At 45.3% G+C, this 27,012-nt stretch overlaps 1 long non-coding RNA gene across 1 annotated transcript; it reads left to right on the top strand.

Moving 5' to 3' along the window:
• The first annotated feature begins 614 nt into the window (after nucleotides 1–614).
• LOC144100288 (uncharacterized) lies at nucleotides 615–19,778 on the top strand. The gene is made up of 2 exons (XR_013307597.1): nucleotides 615–840; nucleotides 19,492–19,778. It is a non-coding gene; the product is annotated as an uncharacterized LOC144100288 (long non-coding RNA).
• Nucleotides 19,779–27,012: the final 7,234 nt, after the last annotated feature.

Here is a 27,012-nt window from a genome sequence, read left to right as displayed (position 1 = left end):
ACCGCCATCGTTTATTTACTGCATATAAAACTAACTTATTCGGCAGTCATATATATGGTCCAAATGGAAATCACGAACCCTAAAAATAGTTTACATGAGTGAAAACTTCGTATCCTAGGGTGGTGGGGCGGGGGGAGGGGGGGACGGGTAATGTCAACGAGAACAACAAGGGCGAAGTGCTTTGCCTTGGCGCATGATTTTGCCCTGTGTTCTTTCGATAGCTTGTCCGCAATGACCTTGTCACTGTGGTGTGTTGCTGATCTTTAATCTTCGGAAAGATGTTTATTCTTTAATCTTACGCAAGATTTCAGATTTTAATCAAGCAATATGATTAACCACCAGATATAGTAGACTATCAGCATATTTCCTTAGTGACGTGTACTTTAGCAGTGAAATAAGTTTTATCTTTAATTTATTTTTGGGACAAGTGAAGAGCGAAAGTTTGTTCCAAGATGCAGCAGTTGCTAGGCAGTAGAACAAAAAAGCTCAGTTCGGTATCTACATATTGCGCAATAGCACACTCCGAGTTAAACAAAAGCTACTTTGTTCACAATAATAAAGCATCTTGTAAGCATTTGTTAACTATCCCGCACAGCACAAAATAATTGTGCAGATTTTAACGGTCAAGCTGTAGACCTGAAACGAACGAATCAGCTCAAGTTTTGAGAACAGAACGCTGCCGAGAGCTAGCAGCGGAGGTTTTGCCACGAATTCACATTTGAATTTCTGAATATCTCGGCAAACTAGTATCTGTGCTGTTAGTTGAAGTGATGGATAATCGACTTGTATGGGGAACAATATTGATGGCTTTGTTGCTTGCAGAAGATATTTCCGACGCATGTAAGTAAAACATGCCTCCGATGCGTAAAATTCCGAAAGTGAAAAAGAAAACATCGCTTACGGAGCACAAACGATTGCCCTTGTGAAAACTTTATTAGGTGCAATCTTTTTTATCTGTAACTCTGAAATAGCTGAATCAGTGAAACGTAAATCTGCATAATCTAATCTCAGTCTATATATTTAGGGTATGTGATACTCACTGGCTCACATGAGGTATATGCTCCTTCAGGGACTGGGACTCAGTTAAAAACTGAAACACATCAATCAGAGGAAAAAAGCGCAAGCGATATTGGTGCACTTGCTGTGGTTCTCAATAAGCGTTCTAGCAGTTTACGCAAATCTGGCTAATACGCGGCTAGAAATAAGGATAAACAGCTGGTCACTTGCAGGTTCGAGCAAAAACACTTTTTTGCTTAACGTGCCAAATTGTGATTGAGTGGATACCAATGAGTAATGACTGCTTTATAAATTTACTTCACCTTAGGGGCTTCGTAAGCCATAGACCTAATCAGCGTCCACCAGCAATGTCACTGCATTAGCCCCAATTTCAAGTTAACAGACTACTGGCAAAGAATAATTGAATTGTTGATTTTTACTAATACGTGAAGGAATTCGGTGGTGCGCTTCTGATACACATTCATGCATTTTTATCTTAATTGATAACCTGACAATCGTTTTGGGGGGAGGGGGCAATTTTTGAAGGTGCCGCTTTTATATCATGATTCATTTCCGTTGTCCTCTGAAATCTCGCAAGGAAAGCGATGTTAAAATGATTCACCTGCGAGAATGAATGCAGGCATTTGAAAGCAAGCACACGTTGTCGGCAGCGCTCATGCAATGTGTTGCAAAGACAGTAGAATGCTCGAATATATCCATCTTGTTAAATGCGTTTCCATCGTCTTGCACAGAAACAGCACATTCTATCGGCCGCATTCGCACATTCGCAACTTTGCGGGTGAACGTACGCAGCGTCTGCTCAAATCCTTATCACCAGCAGTCTAGTGCTTCACGATGGTCCGTTTCGAAGAATTTCCAACTAGCTCAGTGTTGCAGTTTTCTGTGTGTCTGGAGTCATCACATAGCTCTCGCTATTGTCTTCATATTCTCAGAGTGCATCACTGGCGTCGCAATGCTTGCAAAAAACGCAGGCGAAAAGCTTCGACCAATTTCTCTGCACTGAGCACATCATGTTTTTTTTAATACCTTTAGAGTACATGTGGTGGTGCCGGGCCATATTTCGGCGTCAGATTAACGACGATAAACATTTCCCGACAGAAACCCTGCATTGAAATCATGGGTGAAGTCAGAAATATGAATGACTTTCAGCATATGTGTTTTGGCCATGAAGTGTAGACCATGCTGGCACTAACAGATAGGTTACCTAGATCTCTAACGTTATAAACATCAAAAATTTTCCATGCCAGTTAACACCCGTCAGACGAAAATTATGATCGCGAGAGGAGTGAAAATTCTTGTGACGATTTATATCAAATATTCAATTTTCATATCCAGGGCTAAACGTTGCAGCATCTTCACTAATAAGCTGTTCCTAAAGAAATATTTTCGATTTTCACACAGTGAGTGAACGACTGTGGCATGGTTCCAACATTTTTCATTTTTTTCACAATAATCTGACTTACATTTTAGCTCTTGGTTAATGTTTTTCAACTACCGCATATGAATGCCTATTCGACATCTTCGTAGTGATGTTGTAAAGATTGCAGGGGTCAGTGGTATAACAAGAATTTAAAATTGGCCTGCGTGGTCCAGGTTATTCATATGCTTAAGAATCGCTCTTTTTTTACAAAAATGCACCCAGGCGGATTGTGCAATTAGGTTAATGTCACTTACATACAGTCGGTGCTTTAGCAAAGCCCACCAATTTTTTTAAACGGCTTTTATGAAGTAGAAAAATGGCCTTTTCTGCCTTAGTGAACGTAGTTTTAAAGAGCACCTCAATACATCTGAAGATGGCAACGTAGTAGCATAGCGAAATACTTTAATATAGTTAACCTTTCGACTATTGCTGCTAGGCACCTAATAAAAATTGGAGATTTTCTTCTGGTGGTCAGTTAGTCATACTAGTCATAAAGTCATACTATGCTTGCAGTTTCTAAGAAGCGATTCTCAATACATTTATAATTTTGTTCCTGTCGCACTCATTTCTAAGAGTTTGCACACGCCAACGCACCCCAGTGGACGCGATTCCATTGCCACGGGGACTTGTCGGTCCTTCCAGCGGTACTGCGTTCAAACTTTGTAAGCATCCAAAAAGCATCGGATTTCTGTCTGCTGGCAAGAAGCTAAGAATATGAACACTTGTAGGGAAGAAAGTTTGCAGGATGCTGTTGAACATTTGAATGGGCATGATTAATCGCCTTGAAAATATTCATAGTTACCAAACGAGTCCAGGCTCGCAGTAGTGATCAGCGCTGGCTCTATCCCAACGATAACAAACCCTGCTCCCACATCAAATGTCTTTGGCCTTTTCTGGAATTTTGTAGTTTCTAGCAGTTTTCTAGACTTTTGTAGACTAGATTTCCTCAGACGTTTTTTACTCCCTTGTTTTGCTTTGATTGTTTCTACCCTAACTGTGTCGCATAAATTCCTCCTTACGTTACTTGCAGAGCAATTTGCTCAGCAAAATAAAGGTTGCATCTATGTGCTTCATTCAGCTATTCCAATCTTTTCCCAGTGAAGCCATCTCTACAGTCTTGGTAAAGCCGTGGTGTTCATGGCTAGGATTTTAGTTCATGCTCCGCTAGTTCAAAAAGCCGCCACCACGCGCCGCATGAAGTTTAGCGCCTCCTCCATCTCTTACATTCTCCTTCCCTGGTTTGGGAGAGAGACGCCGATAAGTTTCGCGCAGTGTCCACTTCGTGTGTCCTCCCCTCACGCCCAGCGTCTCGGGGAGGGGGGGGGGGGGGAGCAGCTTTGCATTTCTGTTTATTTTTTTTTTCTTTTCTCACCCAGCGCGTTCAAGGGAGACAGACTGTGTGGCTCCCCTACTCATTTCCTTGGCTGGGTTTCAAGAAAAGGAAAAAAGTCGGGTCACGGCTAACGCGGCGTACCCGCGCCGTCTTTGTCGGACGTTGAGCTGTCATCTGTCAAAAAAGATGCCGGCCCTTCACTGTCTGGAAGACGTTGAAGTAACGAGCGTTAAGTGGCAACTCCAAGGGCCCTTCCTGGACGTACGCGTCCAGCGTAGGCGCTCTTGGTGTACGCGGCAACGCGCGTCGAAAAGGGGCATGCATCTCCATGTTCCTGGCGCTGGCTCGCTTCCCCTTTCGAGCGCAGGGAGAGAATTTCAAGCCGTGAAGAGAAGGGGTTGTGGGGCGATGAAAGGACAACAAGCATCACCCTTTCTTGGCTGAATACAAACTAGATTCTACCCGACTTTCTTGAGTTACTCACTATAAATACCTCGGCGTTTACTTTTCGTCTAATCTCACCTGGAATGAGCACGTCGAGCACGTTTCTGCTAAAGCTTATAGCATGCTAAATTTTCGAAGAAGAAATTTTAAAATGGCACCACTAAAAGTTAAAGAGCTTCTATATTTCACCTATATTCGGCCAATATTGGAGTATGCTTGTGTTGTTTGGCACCCCCCTACTTTAAATTTAACAGACATGCTTGAGCGTATTCAGAACTTTGCCGCTCGGTTTGTCTCATGTAATTATGATTTTAACAGCAGTGTTACTAACATTAAACTAACGCTGGGATGGGAGCTGTTACGGAAACGCCGTACCAAGTCCCGGTTAGAAATGCGGTACAGAATCTTTCACCGAAAAATAAAAATAGATAAAGAAAGTTATTTGCTTCCACCGCATTTCAGGTCAAACAAACTTGACCATGGGTGGAAGATTAGAGAAATTAAATGCAGAACTAACACTTATCAAAACGCATTTTTCCCATCTAGCATTCATGACTGGAATCGCCTGCCCCATGAAATTGTTGAGTGCCGTTCTGAGTCTATGTTCCGCGCGTTACTGTCGGATGTATGAGTGCGCAGTAGGCTTTCTTTTGGCTTTTTTAATCACGCGGTCTTCGTTCTTGTTGGTCCAGCATCATTTGGTTAGTTGGCTTTTTTTTCGTCATGTCTTTTTGTTGTTTCATATTTCATTCATTTTGTACTTGCTGTGTCATGCCTTGTTGTATTGCTTTTTTTTTCTGGCCTATTCTTCTGTTATGTATCCTCATCCCCCCTGCAATAATGCCTTCGGGCGCTGCAGGTATTTCCAATAAATAAATAAATAAACCGCGAATAAAACTTCGGGGAACCTGGAAGAGGTTCAAGCCATCAAGAAAAGAGTCACCGAGGTCCCCGCGATCCTCCCATTGTTATAAACCTGACCCCTCTTCCGAAGCGTACGCGAGCGCCCTTGCGAGGACGCCGATATCTAGCACGGACAGATATCTGCCCCTCGCCGAGGCTCGCTGGCGTCTTCTATAGTGCGCATGCGCAGACCGTATTTGGCGTACGCCAAAAGCGCCGACGCTGAGTGCGTACCCCAAAGAAGGGTGCTTGGAGTTGGCGGTTTAGCTGTGTGGTTTACTAGAATTGATATGAATGAGATTAAAGTGAAGGGACACCAATGGAAATACAACTTTGACATCTTGCAGTTATAATTAATAAAAACAATATCACCAATTCGATATATTCATGATGTTGCCAGTCAATCACGAAATGGGTTGGAAAATCGATTTCCTAATCAGGCTGCCATATTGAATTCCTCGGACTTCCCAAGGAATTCCCAAGAAATCGAGAAACGCGATGAGCAGGAGCTAACGCTCTTAAACATACTGCAAGTATGCACCTCAAACAAGAAATGGTCTGCTTCTCGCCTTTTTTTACGGCTACATAAAAGCTGCTGTCGGTGACAAAATGAGTCTTTAAATTTCGTTAATCACTCGTACGCTTTCACTGCACGACCTCTGCGAACTAGAGAACGAAGCGATGAAAGATGACGATGACGACGATATAGGTAACTCCTACCAACAAGCACTTATCATAGCGCAGGATGCCACGGCTGTGGCTCAGTGGTATGAAGCGTACGGAAACAAAGAATGCCTATTTTTGGCGGCGTTGGTCACAATCCCTCTCTGCGCTCTTGGTTGCAAAGTTTACTTTTTTTTAGTACTGTCAAACGAATTTCGGAAGGTTTCGCTTCAGTCTGCTGAATGTGGGAGCTAGATGATTTTCTGCGCTAAAACTGTAATCGGAAGCTCATTACGGTCATTGTTAAAAAACATAATGAAATATCGGGACGCTGTAAGACTGGGACGCTTTTTTCGACAAAATTTGCGAGGCTGAGAGCGCCGCGACGCGTAGACGCTAAGCTGGAGATAAATAAAGCAAAAAAGGGATGTGCGGTATCGCTCAATGCTAAAGCTAAATGTCGTCAACGAGGGGCAAGCACTGCTAAGCGAGAAGGCCTGCCAAAGCAGCGACGGTGATCCTTCTGGAAAAGTGGCAAAAGTTGATTTCGGCGCCGCTGCACTAACTGTACAGGTGCGAGCATAGTTATATAAAAGAATTAGCCTGTTCGATTGACCGAGGCCGGCCTAAATTGGGTTGCCCGCCCACCGGCAACCATCACCAGGGACGCGATTTTCCTCCGACGCCGACACCTCGAAGAAACACGACCATTTCGATCCGACATTAGGTCATGCCCTCATAAAAAAAAGAGACATTTTATGCTTGATGAATCGGTTGTCTTCAAGAAAGTAAGGCTTCCATGCACGGCGACACACTTGCAATTTTGTTAGCCAGGAAGCCACTCTGTTACACACCTGCACATGAGAATGAGTCAACCTGTGTACACACACGTGACGTGTCCAATCCTTTCCTTTAATTTTTTTTAAAACGCTGCATTTTCTTGCCTAAATCATAACCTAACAAGATAAGTCCATATCCTTGTTCGAACATTGCTCAGCGCGGTTCCGAGTGCATATGCGCTTTCAGGGAGACCTTCCACCGGTCTAAACAACGCGACGTCAAGGGATTGCAACTGATTGTGCAAGAGTGCTTTCTCCACGGTGCCGGTTAGGAAACACTCCTCCAGCACCTCTGTTCTCCCATTTAAAGGTACCTCGTTATGCATTGGAGCCTTTCTTCTTTCGCTATGCGGAATTCACAGAGGAAGAATTCCAGCAATCGCGAGGGTACGTTGTTCAGACGTCATAAACGCTTCCTGCCTCCACGAGAAGTCAGCTCGGGGACGCAGTCAGCGCAGGAAAACTAAGCGATGGGGTCTCACCTCTCGGTCATGTTAGCGTGGTTTTATAAGTTGTTAACACTTCTCTCAGTATAGTTCTATGCACATGATCCTGCGCCCCAGCCAACCATTCTTATTTTCTATGAATGGAAAAAAAGATTAGAAAATTGCCTCCCTTCTACCGATGCAGACACCCTAGCTGCGCCTTCGACGCTTATTTCCAGGAAGATGTTTAGGATCACCGAATATTTTTTTTGTTAATTCACTAAACTAGCCCCGACAACCAAGTAAGACTTAGGTTAAAGATTTAAATCTGTGGCTTGAACCCGAACAGAACTTTTCCTGAATTGCCACTTGTCCTCGAAGAGTTCTAGTACACATGCTAGATTTTTATCTTCGCGCTATAGCTTCGTCACCGTAGAGAGACATGCTTCAGTGAAGACTATAGACAACACACAAGCTGCGCCAACTTCCTTTATTGCAAGACTGCCGTATGAACCACAGGCTTTTCCGTAAAACACGTAGGAATAAGGAACGATGAACAAAAAACAGCAGCTCAGCAGATATGAATCAACTAGAGCACAAACTCTCGGTCAAAATTATGCACAGATGAGAAGGCCCCTAACCGTCACAGCCAAGTGCACTTAAGAGGTGAAAATACAACATTAAAACACAAAAATAAATTGCTACAAATGATAAACGACGCAACCGACGCATGCTCCATGCAAACGCCCGGGAGAATGCCCGATGCGTCAAGAAAAGAAAAGGGTGGTGATAATTTAGGAGCCTCAAGGCAGAGCCGTGCCAGAAAACTAGGAGAAACGCGCAGTAACACTGACAAAAGAGAAAACAAATACCAAGCCCATATAATATATAAATAGAACAGAAGCGGAAAACGTGAGAAGATTAAAACCTTATTGGTTACATGTCTTTCAGGTCAGTGCTTACGGTTTAGTGTGCGCTTAAATTCCTACTAAATCTGAAAAGCGAAAACCGGTTTCTTCTTACTGGTTTCCTTTCCAGTACCCACCAGCCATCAAAACGGTTGCGATGAATTTTTTTTCAATATTTTTCAATGGTTTGCTTGCTGCTGTTAACTGGAGATGTAGATCTTCACCGAGGGCCTACCACCCGCTCCGTGTCTTCACTCTAACAGATGAAATCATTTCATCTGCAACTATCAATTTTGGTCGGCTCTTGATCAATGGATGTCACATCTTGGTAACAGTTTTCTTTGACTCTTCGAGTCATAACAATCCTGCAAGAAACTGATATCTACTGAAACCTGTAATGATTTACCTTCCCTTTTTCCGCCGAACACATTCAGGTTGGCAGGGCTCAGACGCAACCGCGTGGTAATAAACTACTCTCATTAAAAGCTAAATTATAGAAATTTAAAATAAAAAGAAATGTCATGGCTACATCATCAGTTTGCTTCGATTACATCATACGTGACAAGTTATTCGTGAATCGATCAACTAGAAAAGAAACTAGTTAACTTCGCTTGCAATCAACCGCAGGTTCCTCGTTTTAAGGCTCGTTACAACTAGATTTTATCAACGAGGAATGCAGCATATATAACTCTATCGCCCATAAGGAGCAGGGAATTAAGGTACTTTGTTACAAGTGCATGGTTAGTTTGAGCTCTCCTTTGGGCTGTCTAAAATTATTCCGTAGGGATGTATAAGTGCAAAAGCACTAATCTGAAAGCTCAGAGCCTAAAAAGACGGTCTTCTGCCGAAATTTGTCTACTCTGGCCCAAGCATAGTAAAAATGGGAAGAAAAGGAATAAAAAATATCCACGAATGGGAGTAGAACCCGCGGAGCCGCTGCGCAATATAACGTGGATATCGATCAATGCTTTTTTTTTCTTCATGGCATATACTGCACGAGGTTATGCATGTATAGAAAGGGGCTATATACAGATTATTTACTAAGCACTCAGCTAGTGGCTGCACAGCACTAGTTTCATAAAAGGCAAAACAACTCAAGCAAAGATAGACACGGCCTCAAGAGCTGAAACCAGTCCGATAGAAAGTCTGTTCTGTCATAAACGTCCTAAGTTGTAGCCTGTGATGCTACAACTGAGGCTACCGCCACAGCTGAACACGCCTCGTATTAAACTCCACCGCACTCTTGCTCTGTACATTGCAGAGCGTCGTCTTCGCCTGCTTCTATCCGCTCTGTCCCGCGGCACTGCCCGCTCATTGTCGTCTTCTGCGTAGCACAAATCCTTGCTTTTTCAATGATGGGGATGCAAACAATCTCTGCAGATTTTTCTTGTCAGCTGTAGCCTGGACATCGCCAGGCGTTTCGAATTATTGTTTAGCATAAAATAGTTAATAACCGTTTGCTATGTTTTGCTGACATTTGAAAGGATCTTCATGTCATTATTAACGAAATCGTTTGGGGGCTTTCTTCATCTTCTGTCTATTTGTTCGATGAATTTTGTTAATCCGACGTTATCTGCAATGCTAAGCCAACTTTATTTGACCCTTTTCTCTGTCGAGCACGACAGCTTCTATGCCTGAGTTCCACATTCACATTCTCACAGCTAACCAGCTACTAGAATTCACACCTGCCTCAAACAGAAAGAGTAATTTAACTTTACCTAAACCATAGCTTATACACAGCACTTCGTGATTGCAAGACACGTGACCGCTTGTTACTTAACCTGGAAAAATGGCGTTTGCTTTCGTTTATTTAAAAGAATCTACTTGGGTCGGTTAAGTGGCTGGCGATATGCACAGCACCCTTAATATGGTGTGTCTCGAAAATCCCACTTAGACTTGACGCTGTACAAATTGTGTTGTCTTGGTGGACCTCACCTGACAACTGATGTGTAAGGTCGCATGCGACGTGCCGCCACCGCGGTATGTGTCATTCCTGCGCGCAGTCACGCCTGACTGAATTTGTCGACACTTATTCAATGCTAGGATTCCCAGAAATAGCTCTAGCTATGCAACAAGTACCTTTTCAAATGAATTTTCTCTTTAAATTTGATGTTTTGGAAACATGTAGTATCGTCCCTCTGAGGCTATGACAACTGGCAGCACATTGAGCCGCTGTCAGTGTATAGATAACAGGCCAGAGAAAGTGAATGCCGGAAGTGATAGATATTGGAGTTGAGAGGCGAGACAGAAAGAAATTGAGCATCGTAGTTGCGCGGTTTGCATTGTCACTTTTGTCGCAGGCGCGGAGGTGGTCGATTATAGATAGGGGTCGTGGGGGAGCGTCTAGGGAATGGTTCTGTCCAAGTTGCAACCGCAATTTTGTTCTCTTTATTTTCAGAGGCATGTTTTTGAGTTTTGTCGTGCTACTCAGGTACCACCATTTGACATCGCTCCGCCAGTAAGAAATTATTTCAGCACCTTACAATGCTTTCTCAACATTCAGTCCATAATAGTAGCTCAGCATTCCGTGAGCTTTGTGATGTAGGCATTATTTGAACGGGACGGTTTAAATTTTAAACTGAACCGAGTAATTTTATTCAACGAGCTGTTTTCAGCGCACTGCCATACAAATTAAAGTTTATTGCTGCCTTTACTCAAACCATCCCGGAGCCGACGCGGTAGCTGAGTAGTTGTGGTGCTCGGCAGCTGGCCCGAAAAACGAAGCTTTGATCACGGATGCGTTGGTCGCATTTCGATAGACACGAAATTCTTGAGGCCTTTGAACTGTGCAATGTCAGTGCACGTGAAAGAATTCCAGATACTCCAAAATATTCGGAGCTCTCCACTACGACGTCCCTCATAGCCTGAGTCGCATTGGGACGTTAAACCCCGTAAAACGAAGTTAGTGTATTCCCCCACCACTATAACGAGTGAAGTAAAGTTATGGTCTGATACATATTTCCTTTCGTGGTTTTGTTGTGGGAAACTTTTTTAAGACTGTCGATATCTTGTTCACTGAAGTTCGTTAAGTCGGGCTGGATGGTGGATGTTGATGCAAACGACTGGACAGCGCCAACGGTACGGAAGAGAACACAGACACCAGCGCATGTGTATGTGTTCTTTTCTGTCTCGTCTGTAAGCCCATTTGAGCCGTTACCAGCAACGTGTATTTTTGTTTGCCTATATTCAAAATGGGTTGAAAATATTCAGTTGGCTATCAAAAATTTGATACTCGCGCATCCTAAGGTTCTTGCTCAAGAAGAACAAAAGTCTCTCGCTTTTTCTGTAATCCTCCTGTCTTAGTTTGCCCAATAGCCATTTTTATTAAAGCGAATTCAGTCCTTCCCTAGCCTCTCAGGCGCCAATACACCTTGTGAAGGCCGGCCGAGACCACGTGGATCGAGTATTATGGGCCTGTCACACTAGGCCAACAGTCGGCCGACTTTGTCTGCCAAAACCATGCCGTCGTGATGTCTGGCTCTCTGTCTCACTGCGCCGACTAAAACAGTCGGCCGACTGTCGGCGTCGGCGCCAGGTCTCCCACGAGACAGCAGTTGGCCGATGGTCCTCCAACTCCCATGTCACACTAGCGAGACAACGTGCGAGACCTGCCGCCGACTTGGCCCTTTCTCGTTCTCACTCTTGTTTTGTCATTTCCTGCTGTGCGAAATTCATTAGCCGGGACGCTTCATTTTGAACTCTTTTAAATAAATCCCACCATAGTAAAACAAACTCCTTAACAATCGTGATTATGAACCTAGGTTGAGTGCAGCCCACTAGTGCGCGGCACTTCTTGCTGGGTCAGAAAGGCATGGCTCGAAAAATAAATCCAGTCGCTCGCGGGTAAACAGGATGGAAGAGATTTAAATAGTCTCTTCCGTGAAATAATAAAAAAAAAACGAAACTCCCGCCCACGCGGATTCGAACTAGGAACCACTTGCCAGGAACCTCTTGAATGCGAAGCTACTGCTGTACCCACGTCGCCATGCAGAACAGAGCAATTCGCTGCCTTCAGAGGTGCTGATAAGCACTCCCCAGTGTGACACTCGCGACAGAAGTAAAGTAGGCGACTCATGTGCAAAAACTCGGCCGGCGCGCTGCACCGGTCGCTGCTTACGAATCGCAGCCTCACTGCAAGCAGAGACACAAGGAGCAGCAAGCATCGCTGCGCCGTTCGACTTAAGCACTAGAGCTCAAAGCGTACGCTTTGCCACCCGCAGCGGTCTGATCACTGCTTGACTTGGTGTTGAAGTTCGCACCAGAAAACACAAAATAGCCATATTATCAGAAATACCGCCTGCTATACACAAGCAGCGACAAAGCATGCTTGCGCTAGTAGCGAGCTTTCGGCAACGGCACCGCCCGCGGTTCCGCCAGGAGACGAACTGCGCTGCTGCCTGACGCAGCGGACGCCACATCGCAAGTAGCCTGCGCTATATCTCTTAATACCTCTTTGCTGTTAAAAGTATAATCGCACCATAAACTAAAATAGTAGTCAATTTCCGCGACACCTTCGGCTGCGGAGCTAGCGGACCGCTGCAGGCGACAGGTGAGCCGGAACGCAACGGCGGGCCAGCGGCAGCTTGCGAGACCATTATGGCAAGAAGTTTTGCTCGTATCAAAGTTGTTGCTTTTACCAGCAACACTGTGTTGATGTTGATCAACGATCCTCAGAAATGATACATTTGTCACATTTTCCTGTCTCAGCGTTTATTGCTTACGTAAAAAACAATCAAGCTGATTTTTATTACGGCGGCGGACGGGATCCAGGCTGGCCGGCCGGCGAGCAGGCTCGGTATAGATACAAGCAAATTTCATCCTATAGCCGCCTGCTGCTTCCTGCGGCTCGCCTGACGTCGGCTAGATCCGCTGCTGAAGCCGCCGCGGAAATCGAGCTTAACTTTATTTTATAATGGGACAGGTTGGCAGTAAACGGGTGACTAGAGAAGTTCCTTTATTACGGCGCTGGCTATTTCCAAAGCGCCCTGAGCTGCGGCATTGATGCGACACCAGCTAGGCTTAGCGACGAGTACGGCAGCCGGGAAGCAGCGCAGTTCGTCGCCCTGGCGCTCCCGCAGTCGGTGTCGGCGTGGTTGCCGAAAGCGTGGCTGTTGCGCAGGCAGGCTGTCGTTGCTCGAATATAGCAGGCGGCCTTTCAGATAGCATGGCTGTTTATTCTTTCTTGGTGCGTACGTGAAGTAAACGTAGCACCTTGGCATTGGCCAACGATACTCAGTAATGATACTTTTTCGGACATTCATCTATCCCAGAGTTTGTTATGAACGTAAACAAACAGCACTATAGCGGAATCGTGTTCGTGTCTGGTGAATGTTTTTGCTCGGCGACCGATCTCGCGACGACACGGTTGGCAGACTGGTTTTGTCGGCGTCGCGGGCGTCAAAGCATGTCACACTACGAAGACACCTGGTCGTCGGATGCGTCGGTGTCGTTGTCGGCCTAGTGTGACAGCTTGCTCTGCCACAGACAAGGTCCGCCGACCGGGTTGGCCGATCTTTGGTGTCTTTGTTGGGTCGGCGTCGGCGACGTGTCAGGCTAGTGTGACAGGGCGCTGAGCAGACCAGAACAGCGTCAGAGGCATGTTGGGCAGTCCATGTTCTTGGTGCTGGCTGGCTCCCCTCTCGAGCAGATGGAGGAGGAGGAAAAAACTTCATTGTACTCTGGTGCTTCTTTCGGCGGACAGAAAGAATTTCGAGCCGAGAAGAAAATAGGTTGGGGGGCGCTGAAAGGACAACTTAAACCGCAAGAAAAGTTCTGGGAAACTGGAAGAGCTTCAAGTCATGAAGAAAAGTCACCGAGAGCGCCGCTGTGCTCCTATTGTCGTAAACCGGACCCCGCGTCCAACACGTGCGCGAGCGCCCGTTGTCAGCTGGCGCCGATGTCTAGCACGGACAGATATCGGCGCCTCGCCGACGTTCGGCGCCGTCTCCTGCAGTGGGCATACGTAGACCGGTTCTGTGGTATGTTAAGAGCGCCGACTTTGGGCGCGTGCACCGAAAAAAAAACGGCCCTTGGAGCACTTTTGCAGAATATCGAGCGTTCTCTACAGTTCGCCAACCGAAAACCATCTGTCCTCATGCTAACCCCTTCCGCCAGCAGAGCAGGAAGCGAAAACGCGGTTTGCAAATGTGGGTTGCTGGTTGTAAACAACCTCCCTGTAAGTCGGCAATTTTAGAAGTTGTCCATTCACTTCTGAGAAAATTAATGCTGCACGTCGGGAGTACCCTGTCGATAAATCTGTGTTTGGGTGCCTTATAGGCTGCAGTGACGCGAGGAAGATGAGATCATGTGTCTTTGAAAAAGCGTTGTCCGCATTATCAGTGCACGCGCTCACGTTTCCCCGCTGAGAGGTATACGAGCACAGTGACATCTCGACTAAAAGAATAAAAGAATAGTGACGCCATGCGTACTCAAAGTAATATGAAAATAAATGGCAATAAAGAATAAGATGTCTGCCGTTCTGCAGTGGTAAGCGAGTCTCATAATAAACTGCACATCTCCAACCAAAAATGTTTAATTTTAACCGAACGTTTCAAAGCCAACTCGGCTCCTTCACCAGGGGTGACTGAGGGCAGTAGCTAGCATCTCTAAGTATGGAGGGGAGGAAGGGGTCAAAAGAACGAAAGCTATGATGCGAAAGGCGTGGGGGAGGGGGAGTATGGGAGGGGGGTTAAGCCTGTTAGTCACGTTGTCGCAGTGTGGGGAGGCTGTCAATGGCGACTTTTTTTTCCTTGAAGTCCCTGGGCATACACTGGAAGCAGGTTTCTATTTGTGCGGATGATGTTGTTCAGGGTGGTTTGGATATGCCAGGATTCCAGAAGGAGCCTTTTGTGGTAATTGGTTTCGGTTACTAGGATGCTGGTTTCTTCGAAGTTGATTCTGTGGTCTGAGTAATCGGAATGTTCGGCTACAGGATTGCAATCTCTTGCGAAGTGGCGGACGTCGTTTTTATGTTGCTAAATTCTTTCTTTGAGGTTTTTGGTTTGGCCGATGTAGCTTGCGTCGCAGTCGGCGCAAGGAATTTTGTAGACAATGCCTTGGGCTCCTTCTCTGCGCGGCCGGTCTTTATGAACAGATAGAGAATGCGCAACAGTGTTTGTGGGCTTGTGCGAAACCTGGAGACAACCTTTTTTCGGGAATTGGGCGACGGTTTCACTGACACCTCCGACATCAGGTAGAGTGACGTATTTTGGTGGTGGCGTTGGTCTTTGTGCGTTGATTTCTTGGCGCATGTTGTCGTGTTATTGACGTCGAATGGTTTTTTGACTAAAGTTTTTTGGGTAGCCTTTCATGATGAGTTCTCTGGATATCGTGCGTCCTTTTTTTCTGTCATGTTCTGTGCTTGTTGTGCAGATGAGACTAAGGTGTTCAGTTTATTATAAGTCTTCAAACCCAACCAGACAGGCAAATGTGTCAAAATGTTTAGTTTTTTTAACCGAGTCTCCTGATTTTTGTGCTCTCCTCAGCGGGGGTTTCTTTTGTTTTTGTCCTAAAATACCAGTCTCTTGCGCAGTGTTTTGGATATCATCGTCTTCTTCAACTGCATCTGTGCGCAACGGAACCGAACACCGAAACAGCACTGAAAACCGATGTGCTAGCGCTCCTAATTGCATTTGGCGAAACAACGCTAAATCATCCGACATTTGTTTTCGTGCCACTCTTCACCTGTGCCATGCGCTGTGCTTTTAACAGTGCTGGTGGAATTGCTTAGGTAGGTGGAAGGCATTAAAGATTGTAACTGATCTTCAGCAGAAACTCTGAAGTCCTTTCTGGCAGATTTTTGTCAGCGTCTGGAGAGACCCTTGCCAGGACAAGCACATTAGCGGTTGTGTTTTTTTTTATGACAGCCTGGAGACAAAAGTGCATGCATGACCGTTCCGGGTCGTTTTCACAGAGGCGCCGACTACGTCATGCTTCACACCGTAGGGGGCAGAAACACAGCACATTCAATAAGCAACCACGGACAGCGCTCCACGATTGGAAGAAAAATAAAAGGAGGAAAAAAAGAAAGGCAGGCAAAGGCACAGCAGGAGACCCGTCCCCATTGTCCTTTTCTTCCTCCCCCTTACCATCTTAAACCGGGTGCCCGTGTACCTCTTGAAAAAGAATTTAGCCCTACCTAAGCACCTGCTCACAATCTTGACCTTTCGCGTTACCACCTCTCCAACTTCTTCACCGTTTGATGCTGCGAGCCGTGCGTCTTGTTCTCGTAGCCTTTGTGGAAGGAACACTGGCAAAAATTTTGCCCGAATGGTAGAGGGAAATTCAAGGAAGTTTTGGCTAAGACGGTTCCCATTTCTTGGTTATTTATTTGAAAAACAAGCGACAACAGCAATGGCATATCGCTTTAAGCATGCGGCTCGAGGACGGTGTGTGATTCGTTCCCCAGTGCCGCCGTTTAGCCACTGGTTTCCAATGGGCACAAGTTCTCTCGAAGCCTGGCGCTTGGTTTCTTTGAGCTGAAGCGCTCGAAAAATCGTCTGTCACCTAACCTTGTGTTGAAGAAAACACTTCATCCCATTGCGCTTGGTGCAAGGTTGCCATTGCACTATTAAAACTCATCATCAGGAAAAGAAAACATTTCTAAGAAATGGATACCCAAGATTCTTCATTCGATGTATCATCCAAAACCGAAAAATATGCAACGAAAACAACTGTATATGCTTATATGCTAAGGACACGCAAGTGGCAAAATCGCGTATGCAGCTAGTACATAGAAGGTGTCAGCGAAACCTTCGCCTGTATTCACTGAAAGGAAGGGATGGAAACTACACAAAAGCCGGCCACCGTTATCGGACGCCACCTCTGCCCCTTCAAAGACAGTCATCCTATAGATAATGCCTAAGGCGTGGTCATGATGCAATGTATACCTTTCTTCGAGTGCTTGGTGTCGTAGGCTGTGGAAACAAGTTATGGCATATTTAAAAGTCGCCGGATAGTGTTAATTGTTCCCTGGAAACGGCTCCCTCTTCTTACTCCCCCGGTTTGTGTGCCTATAAAGCCCCTGCAACTCCCCGGAGCCACACCATGAAGAAGTAGTAGTTTACTAATCGCTTCAGAGGCAACAACAACTGACGAAAATACAAAAAGGAAACTAAAAATGTTGCCGGTCCGGCGACTTTTATCTAATCTCTCAAGCACCGGAACTGCAACCGGCGGAAATAAAGGCAAATAGAGAGGATAGCGGGAAGTACTTAGAAGAGTGAAAGCAGAAAAAGTAATCACAAACGGGGAAACGGGGGTAGGTTTGCACTCCATATGCAAAAAAACTAATATGTTCGCGCCACTCTTGCGCCATTGCTTATAAGTACTGTTGCACATATTCGCAACACGGTAAATTCACTGCATCTTCGGGGCCGCGCGCACGTAGCGTCCTGTCGCTAATCGCTTGTGCGAGCGGCACATTGCACAAGCGGGCTGGATGGAGCACCCAGCCGCCGCGCTGGAGATAACCACTAAGCGTTGAACCGTCGTGTTATCGGACAATAACTTCTGTTGATTTCTCAGCAAATCTAAATCATAATGTTTAACGGGAGTTTGATTCTTGATTGATGTTCTGGGTAACGGCGTAGTTACTAGGTTGCCGTACTGATGGCCAATTCTTCAGAATAGTTCCCAGCATGCCATTCTATGAAGTCTTCGTTAGCGGTTCATAGTTTACGTACACCGTTGACATAACTGCCGAAACTAGCATCGCTTACAGCAATGGTAAAGCGCTTATCGACGGCGAACGATCGAATCGTGGGAGGAACTGCACCAACCTAGGAAAAAATGTTGTGAACTACCACACACTAATTTTTACATAGGACAAATCACCTACTGCCATAAAACGCAGCACCAGGTTTGCTGCCTCTAATAATGCAGCACTCAGTCACTTAAACATGTCCGTGCTGCACTTTCACCACATCGACAAAACTTTCGGAGAGCTGTCTGCTATTGAGGCTAATAAATTAAGTGCTAAAATGTAGTCATTAATACACGATTTAAAATTTTCAACGCACAGTGCAAGAACCATATACAAGTATCGGTGAGTGAGCTCTAAGTATGAGCGTCCGGGAATTACGCATTTCACTGCATGAACGAAAGTACCTGGAAGTTTCATTGCTTTGCACTGTTAATGCGCACGCAATTCCACTATCACCAATGTCCGTGTCGTGGGGTCACTGTATGCGCTTAAAAAAAGTACCTGTCAAGCCAGAGTCTCTTTATAATTTCCTCTATATACCTCATAGTGGGCACGCGCTTTCTTGTAGGACTTTATGTAGCAGCCCATGGTCGTAGCCTTAGACCGATGGGGTAACATTTGATAAAAGTGCGCATTTGTACGGCACGGCTCAACCTCCCAGAAGAACCTACCAAAACAGGGGCACTGTAGCAGGGACACTGTAGCAGGGACACTCTAGCAGGGACACTAGCAGGGCCACTGTAGCAGGGACGTTAGCCATGCCAACGCACCGAGAAAGGGTGCAACGCATTTCTTGCCGGTGCGGGGGATTCGTAATCAAAAGAAAAACAGCGCAGGAAATCTTTTGCTCCACTCAAATGTAAAATACTTTATATGTCTTTAAATACAGGACATTATGCTACCTGAAGCTCCGATAGCTTGTCGATGTATCTTAAATTAGGGCTTTCGTGGGCTATAAAGTGAAGTCAAGTGGGGTATTTTTCGGGTCCTCGCCATAGGCTCCATGCTTTCGTAGCTCATTGCTCATGGTAAACGCAATATGTAAGCTACATTGATGAAACTCTGCTAACAGAAGCATTTAACATATAGGCGAGAGAGCTAATCTCTAACTATTATTCGCGACTAGGTATTAATTTTTATTTTTCATCGCCGTTGAGTTACGCGCCGTCGCGCCGCCGGCTGTCGCGAGATGGCGCGACCGGTTTTTTGAGGCGCATGGGCCAGAATCCTGGGGATGAAGCTGTCAAGAAATGGTGTGCCCTTGCATTAGCACCTGCAGAATTTTATATTTATTTATTCTTTACTCATTAGTAGGGCCGCTTTGAAACCAATAGACATATTTTCTAGTAGATTTGCTCATCGTCGTTTGCATCCTTTTAGCCAAAGTTTGCATGATCTTCCTACTAATTCACATCCTTCGTGGTAAAAGCTATACGGGCTTTTATTAGTAGCTGTTTATTGTTCGTGCATTTTTCTATTCCCTGAGCTGTGGTTTGAATGTGATCTGCTTTTGGGTACTATATACAAAAGGCAAGCTCCTCTTGGTTTAAGTGACGTAAATGAAGGCTGCCATTGGGATAGCTTGTTATCCATGCGAATGTCTTTACGCGCATTCTATTTGAAAAAAAGCATCACAAAATAAATGCAACGTACACAAAAACCACGCGTCAAACTAAAGTAGCAGCGTGGTAAACATTCAGTCTGAGGTTTTCGGTTAATCGCTCGAGTTTCAATGCTCATTATTTTGACAAATATCTCCTAATTAGTACACAGAAGGCAACTATTTCTGATATTGTGCTCACTAAGTGTGTTTTATTCCATGCTTTTCGTTTACAGCATTCTTAACTGGTTCTGAACATTGCGGCAAATGCGACTGCGGTGAAGGTCGGCAGTACTGCGATCTGACCGATGTTTGCTTCTGTTCCAAAGGACGCACCAGGAGGCGACTATTCCGCGGAAGCGAATGCGTCACTGAAGCAGAATGCTACAGCTAGTAGCGCTGCTACGCACCACAACAGCTCGGCTGCACGTTGATGGATTGTTAACCGCTGCAAAGAAATAGAGAATTCTGTGGGGAAAATAAATTTCTCGAGAATAAAAGACCCGTTTTTTCAGCAAGTAAACCTGCTTCTTAAAATGCTTTGCTTCAGATTTCACTGCACCCGAAGCCTTCTAATACATGTTTTTCTACGGCCCTCCGTCAGGTATGTTCACGTGAGAGCATTTTCTATGCAGCTTGCAGCCACTGGAATGAGGAACACTGATTGCTTTTTTTACGGCGAAAGCTACATCTAGAGTTCAAGGAAAATCACCCCTCAATTACACTTTTTGAACAGAATCGGAAGTTATTCGAAATAGTAAACTCATTTCATTACGTAAACACGTGAACAAAAACATGTTGGAATTCCTTGCGGTTTCAGTCGTGGTTACGCACTTCTATTTGCTTTTTAGTGCGCTGCAAATGTGCGTTCTGAGTTGACTGGAATATTATATAAACAGCAACTGAAAAGCACTAGGAAGCGGATCACAATCAGGCTATCCATCACCAGGTATTCGGCTCGGTTACCGATGGTGAAGTATTTATTGTAATATTTATGAAACTTATTAACTAAGTAGGTTTTTACATACACGAATAGATGCCGTGGCTACAGCTTTCGCTTTTTGAAGTAAACTAACTAGTAGACAGCACTGTACTGGTAGAATACCTAAACGGCACAATTGCATGGTCATGAGAATGAGATATTGCAAGAAGACTTGCTAAGTACACTCAGATACGGATTTTTAGGAAACCCGCGCATAGCAGAAAGACTGCACTTTCAGCGATCAGCAAATAGCAGCAAAGGAAGAGAAAATTACTTGGTAGCTTCTCTACGAAGCTAACCTGGAAGAGTCACATATAATACGTAACAAGGAACGGTGCCCTTGTACTAAATTTTATTTCAAGAGCTTTTAAGAAAGCACAGCAAAAGTACAACAGGTAGTAACAGGTAAATAGCACGAAATTGAAATTTAATTTTAAATAAATATGGCGCGACGCTGTCTTTATGTTCTATGGGGCTTTAACGTCCCAAAGTGACTCAGGCTATTAGTTACGCCATAATCAAGGGTTCCGGAAATTTCGACTACCTGGGGTTCTTTAACCTGCACGGACAACGCACAGTACATGACACTCGATAATTTCGCCTCGATTGAAATTCGACCGCCGCGGCCGGGTTCGAACCCGGGTCTTTAAGACCGGCAGCCGAGCGCCATAACCACTCAGTCACCGCGGCGGCAACGCTGTATTTAGCCCCCTCCCCACTATCTCAACGGCCCCCAAGGACATGCTCAACTGAAACACGTTTGCTATCAGCCGTACGATGGAAAATAATCATTGGTAGATGAAATAGATGACAAGCATGCCGCAGTCATCAGACACTTCTTTTTATACCAACCTACTTTCCGGGGACAATCGCGTTACCACAAAAAAAGGTATGTGAAATCGGCTGTGTGATAACGGTATTCCTAACAAATGAGAAAACTGCCTCAGGCCGTCGTGCTGGCAGGCAGCAGAGATGCCATTGGCCCTATATTCAGATGGCATTTTTTTCATGAGTCGCAGTCAGATTTTGCAACTATTATTTGCATTGTGCAGTTAGTTCTTTATGTTGGTGCTTCGACGCTTCATTTTTTTGTTCATTTTTCCATGCCATAGAAACTGCATGTCGCTGTGATCAAATTCTTTCTTTTCACTGCAGATACTTTTGCTGTTTGTTGCATTTGTCGTCTGTTTTTACATGGTTATCTTCGTTGCACGTCCCTCAGACTGATTGGCTCTTTTGCTTTCTGTAAAGTCTGCTACTACAATGCATACAAGCAGACTATTGGATTTAATACAAATAGAAGTACAGGCGCCCAAATCTTTAACTGGCGTGCGCGAGCGGCGACTTTTCCCTGCGTCAGCGGCGTATCACGGGACGAGGCTGGAAACAGTTTGAGGCTAAGCGCATGCCGACCAAGCGCGCTCAGCTGGGCACATCGTCTGCTAGGCTGTTCCTTCTTAAGGACTTCACCCCCCATTATCGCACTTGAGACGAATAGGCAGCGTGAGTAGGCGAATGGTTTTTATCGCATTGTATGTTTCGAAGATTAGCACCGTAGGAACCAAGCATGCAAGGAAATAAAACATAAAGATAGGCCGAAAAACCAAAGAACATGGATCGTTCGTTTGTTACTTCCTGACGTAAACGTTTTTTTTCATATCTAGAAAAAAAATGGGGGGGGGGGGGGGGGGCAGTTGTCAACACACTGCGTTCTTTATGCTTATGAGCGCAGGTCAAGCCATAGAGAAAGAAATTTTGAAGCTATAAGACCGCTGTGAAATTTCAGTGATGCTGCTCTGCACGACGTGTTCACGGCAGTTTGCGACAGTTATCGAAATGCTCCCCGTATACTTCAAGAGGAAAGACAAACAAAACGGGATGTCATCGCAAAGGGAAGCTGCTAAAAACTCGGCCTGTCTCGCGCATTATTTGTGAGGAGCGTAAGAAATATTCTGTGTTAGTCTTAAAAATAGTGCAGCACTTTGCCTGCATCTCAGTGAACCAACAAAAATTGGGGTCGTAAACAATTTTACTATGCGCTTCATTCTTGCTGAAATGTTAAGAAAAAAAAATGGCTTGACCAATAATGGGCGCACACAGGTCGTTCAGTGGCGGCTGAAGTCACCGTCATTCCCGACCACGGCAGACATGCGTCGTGGCAGGGAGTCGTAGAGCGCCGGCACAAGGTGGCTGTCGGCCTTCAGCTCTTCCCACTGTCTGCTGGTGGCCTCCCACAACTATTCAGGAGTAGCGGTACGGAGGCCTATTTTTGACATGTTGGCTTTTAAAATGCCCCGAAGATTTTCAATAATGTTCATATCTGCGCCCTTGGACGGCCAATCTAGCGTCATCATTCCAAGGTTTTCGAGGTATGCGGTCACTGCCTGCGCCGGGTGGATCGGTGAAAGATCATGCTGTAGCAGGAAATCTCCACCTCTGTAGGGTCCATACAGCATGTGAGGAAGGAGCTGGTGACAATGATATCTATATATGTTGTGGAGCACAGCCGACCATCAGTGCTGTGAAGAAGCCCGAGGCCATCCTTTGTGATGACCCCCACACGTTCTCAGATGTTCGGCCACTTGCCTTGACGTCGTGGACGTAACGGGAATCATACCTTAAAAAAGCAGAATTTAATGCGAATTAATCACAGTGGGTAGCAAAATCAAAATATCATGTATAATAAAACAAGCCACTTGACGAAAGTCAAAAAGTTATTCATTTACCTTTTTGCGAATGGCCGGTACACTTTTGTTTCTGGTCCCACTCACTGCAGAAAGTGCTCTCATCTGTAAACACAACGTTTCGCCAATCGTCGACGGTCTATTGGAGATGCTCTTGACCAAAGACTAGCCTTTTTGCTCGGGCACTGTCGGAAAGTAGGGGCTTCTGCGCAGCTGTCCTATTTCTTTTTCCTACTTCGTTTAGCATTTGCCTAATTAATTCATCTGACAGATTAAGGCCGAGAGCAGCATGAAATAACACCCGCTGTGAAGAAGGGGTTGTCACTAGCAAGTCTTTTTCTTCGCTTGTATTTCTGGTGAGACAGAGAGGAGCATCCCCAGTCCGTTCTTCGTCCCGGTAAGCACGTTTGATTCTGCCCACTGAAGCTGGAGCCACTCCAGTTGCTTTAACAAGTTCCTTCTGCGATGAGCCGCCTAGTGACATTCTTATAATTCCAACTCTCTGCGTTTGAGGTATAGGAGGTGGCATTTTGGTAGCAGTTAGAAGCTCCCGCGAGCACGGCCTGTAGAGCAGCTTCACTGAAGTTTCACAGCTGTCTTAGAGCTTCGCCGTCGCGCTGAAGCATAAAGAACGCCGTGTGTTGACAACTGCCTTCTTTTTTTTCTAGATATGAAAAAAGCGTTTACGAAAGGAAGTAACAAACGAACGATCCATGTTCTTTGGTTTTTCGCGTGATTGAGCGTGTTCGGCCTATCTTTATATTTTATTCCTTGCATGCTTGGTTCCCATGGCGCTGATCTTCGAAACTTAAAATGCGAGCAAAACCATTCGCCTACTCACGCTGCCTATTCGTCTCAAGTGCGATAACGGGGGCTGACGTCCTTAAGAAGGAACAGCCTAGCAGACGATGGGCCCAGCTGAGCGCGCTTTGTCCGCATGCGCTTAGCCTCAAACTGTTTCCAGCCTCGCCCCGTCATACGGCGCTGACGCAGGGAAATGTCGCCGCTCGCGCACGCCAGTTAAATATTTGGGCGCCTGTACCTAAATATTTATTAATGCAAAAGCATTGGACCCCTCATCGACACGAAAGTACTGTGTAGCTGAAAGTGTTCAGCTGCAACACTCGCAAGTCGTCACGCCAGTTTGACGTCTTCGAAAAAGGGATAATCCGAGAGTTTCGTAATTAGTAATAGTCAGTGCTTGTACTTGCAACTGCTCCGCCTACAAAGGATGGAATGGAACGGAGTGAATCTGAATGTCCTGATGGTTTGGCTCATGAGGGTTTATGTCCCTATGCAATTCAGGCTATGAGGGACGCCATAGGTACGGGCTCCGGAATATTCGACCTCCTGCGGTTCTTTAACGTTCACTATGATCGCACAGTGCAAGAGCCTCTAGAATTTCGCCTTCATCGAAATTCGCCCATCACTGCCGGGATCGAACCCGCGTCTTTCGGGTGACCAGCTGAGCGCCGCAACCACTGAGCCACCGGGGCAGCCGTAAATGTCTTCGCGGGCGTCGAGAAATTTACCCCCATCGAAACTGGACCACCCGGGGCCACCGCGGTGCCTGAGGAAGTATGATGGTTTCTGCCTGTTTCGTATCATCCTTATCAGATTCCTAAAAGTCCCTTGGAAACTGGAAGTGTTTGTTACCTGGTTGTCGCTGTAATAGCAAACATGTGACGCAACACTATGGCAGTGTGCATTGTCCATCTTAAGGATCGCAAAGTACTTAAGTAGAGCCCGAATTTTAAGGAGCTATCAAGACGCCTGTGATCCGTCAGTTACTATGCGGATGTGTCAAGCATGCCTATTAGTTGTTGGTTGTGTGCACGACAAAGAAATAAAAGGCGATGTAAATGCGTAATGTAACAAAATGCTGTCGGGAATTCGTCCTTCTCAGGAGTTCTTGCCTTTGAATAAAATGGACATGCTTGTTACTAGAAAAACAAATTTTAGGGGGACAATTAATCGTTCATTACTTTTCATGGTGCGATGACACCCCTCGAATCCACCACTCAGGGAACGACACCTGGTTGACCCGCTCTGTTATACACGTATCCATTTGGTCGACGACGGCTCGACTTCTGTTTGACGGGTGGGTCACGTTACGTTTGTGCTGCATTTCACTGAAATTCCAATGCAATCAGAACAATTCCAGTGTGTATATACACACACACACACACATATATATATATATATATATATATATATATATATATATATATATATATATATATATATATATATATATATATATATATATATATATAGTATGTTTGTGCGTGTAACCGCTTACACGCAGAAACATAAATACCCCTACGAGAGCAGCAAATTGGACAGCCGACACCGTAGCTCAGTTGGTAGAGCACCGGATGCGAAATTCGGAGGTCGTGGGTTCGTATCCCATCGGCGGCATTGTTGTTTTGTCTGCTCCTGTAAAATAAATTTCCTTAACACGACAGTTTAATCGAAGTAGTATTCTCCCATTAATCATCACTACAAATTAAAAAAAAAGTAGAAATATTCCCTTATGCACCTTGATTTCGGTGACTGCTGGCTTACTTCACATGTTTGTCAAACGAGGCCCTCATTTCTCTTCCCATGTCCGCAATATATATATATATATATATATATATATATATATATATATGTGTGTGTGTGTGTGTGTGTGTGTGTGTGTGTGTGTGTGTGTGTGTGTGTGTGTGTGTGTGTGTGTGTGTGTGTGTGTGTGTGTGTGTGTGTGTGTGTGTGTCAGATGCAAAGATGATGTCATTTTTTTCTTTACCTATTTGTGGCAGTGATCAATAGATATTCTTTTCGAATATTTATCGCTTAAAGATGACTGATTAGAAAAGCAGGAGAAGAGCCACATCCCGCCGATGGGAACTGAACCCTCAAGCGCCAAATTACGCGTCCAGTGCTTTACCAACTGATGTACGGTGACGGATATCAGATCTTCTGCTTGGGCGAGTATTTATGTTTACGTGTGGCCTAGCCTTAAGAGTGTTCAGGAGGGCGGCCACCCTCGTCCATAAGGGGCGAACGTATCACGTCACGTATAACGTTTGTCTCACATGTAACATCATTTCACGGCGAAGGCGGAAGCTGTGTGAGAAGCCTCTTATGCTTCCTATGGTATCAAGGCTGCCAGAACCGAGGCCCTCGTTAAGCAAATAAGCAGTACTGAAGGGGTATGAGGGACTCGTTATACATATGAGAGAACCCAGGAGCCACAGAAACAAGAAGCAAATGGGATGTTCTTTTTGAAAATTATTTGTGGTGTGGATGAATGGGTATTATTAGCGAATACTTTAGCGCTGAAATATATATTCCACGTAAAACGAACCACTATCTTCTACTGGCCAAACCGCATAAACTTCCGCTTTGTGTATCAATTCGTAGCAGCGCTCATTCGAGCCCGTATGCACTACTTCGGACGTCTACCCTAAGAATACCTCAACATCAGCGTTATCTACAGTGCATGTTCTGCTCTTTGCTGCCATTCTGCTTAATTATATGCGAGCTGTATCCTTGGCCGTTGTTCTGAATACGCCTTGCACGGCATGCAATCATCCTTGCACTGTTTAAAACAAATTTCTGCGTTACTTGAATGCACTGAGTACAAGTGAGTGGGGACCAAAAAGAAAGGGGCAATAACTGCCCGTACCGCTACGACAAGGTGGTTCTTTTCCACCGTTCTCATACTGTCTGCTCTAAGCGCATCAAAGTGCGAAGACATGCAGTATGAACGGGCCTCTTTTCTGGCTTCTCTTAATATAGATAGAAAAAAGCCGGCAACATGACGCAAGCCAGCATCGATCGCACAGTGAAGGTACACGGAGCGCCAGATAACGATAATGCCTCGGCTGCTAGAGCAAGAACGGAGGGTGCGCTATGGCACCAGCGCAAAGTCCACGTAAAAAAGGTGGAAATAAAGAACCATGACACAAGAAGGTATAGCGTGTTCGTTCTTATCAACGCGACGTCAATTCCTTCCACTTGAGCGATAAGCTAAGTGCTGCGTTGTTCGCATTTCAGTGACTGCTGACTAAAGCGCATCGTATGGGTGTTAGAATGCTTTAATT

The sequence above is a fragment of the Amblyomma americanum genome, chromosome 8 (assembly GCF_052857255.1).
Source record: "Amblyomma americanum isolate KBUSLIRL-KWMA chromosome 8, ASM5285725v1, whole genome shotgun sequence".
Classification (NCBI taxonomy): domain Eukaryota; kingdom Metazoa; phylum Arthropoda; class Arachnida; order Ixodida; family Ixodidae; genus Amblyomma; species Amblyomma americanum.
Note: the sequence above shows the minus strand (reverse complement) of the source record. Positions and strands in the feature narration are given on the sequence as shown.